The 1,070-nt window shown below is 37.8% G+C and overlaps 1 protein-coding gene across 1 annotated transcript in view; it reads right to left on the minus strand.

Annotated features, from left to right (window-relative positions):
- The window catches only part of LOC107696020 (diacylglycerol kinase alpha), a 24,324-nt gene that overhangs the window by 18,230 nt on the left and 5,024 nt on the right, over positions 1-1,070 (minus strand). The window lies entirely within an intron of this gene.

Here is a 1,070-nt window from a genome sequence, read left to right on the forward strand (position 1 = left end):
AGGGAATAAAAAAAAAAAAAAAAAAAAAAAAAAAAAAAATGGAGAGCAGGACTTTACACATCAGTTGTTAATGAATTGAGATGGTGGATGGATTTTGTTTAGAGAATGGTGGCTTAGCAGAGAAGAGCCATGTTATAGAAAGAGAAAGGTATGATATGGTGATTAAAGATTTTGATTAAAGGTTAAAAAATTGTATAAAACGTATGGATGGATGAATCATTCACAATTAGCACAGTAAAAATAAAGAAATACGGTCCATTCTGATTTACGGTGAGCCATCTTAAAAAGTGGCACTGTTTGTCATTTTCAAAGACAGCTTTACACAGTAGTGACTGAAACCTGTATCTTATTTCCCAATGATGGTCACTCTGATGAGGAAAGAGTTTGACAGAATGTGGTGTGGAGTCATACATGGCAGACAAATTTCAGAAACAAAGCACATGACATGATTTAACTTGACTTTAAAGGGGTTATATGATGTTGCTAAAAAGAACCTTATTTTGTGTATTTGGTGTAATGAAATGTGTTTATCAAAAAACACATTATTTTCCACATACTGTACATTATTGTTTCTCCTCTACGCCCCGCCTTTCTGAAACGCATCGATTTTTACAAAGCTCATCGGTCTGAAAAGCGAGGAGTGCTCTGATTGGCCAGCTATCCAGTGCGTTGTGATTGGCCGAATACCTCAAGCGTGTGACGGAAATGTTACGCCCCTCACATACTGTTGATGCTGTGTCCCGGCCGGAGCGACGAGACAAAAACATTAAAACCCATTACAAACGAGGCATTCGTTGCATCCAGTGGGGACATAATTACTGATTATAATGACTTATACTTTCTTTTTTCGTGTTGTGTTGCATCGCGCTGCGTAAACATAAAACCATGTCTGCATTTGTGATTGGAGAAATGACAAACAACAAGCGCTACTCTACACTGCCCAAAACTCCCGTTTGAATCGTCAGTGGCAAATTCTTTATATATGAAAACTTACTTACAGTCTGTAAATCAGAAGCACCAGACTGTCCTTGCAAAGTTGGAACTGCCCCACTTTATAGAAACAGACTTTG

The sequence above is a fragment of the Sinocyclocheilus anshuiensis genome, unplaced genomic scaffold (assembly GCF_001515605.1).
Source record: "Sinocyclocheilus anshuiensis isolate Anshui unplaced genomic scaffold, SAMN03320099.WGS_v1.1 scaffold746, whole genome shotgun sequence".
In the NCBI taxonomy this organism is placed as follows: Eukaryota; Metazoa; Chordata; class Actinopteri; order Cypriniformes; family Cyprinidae; genus Sinocyclocheilus; species Sinocyclocheilus anshuiensis.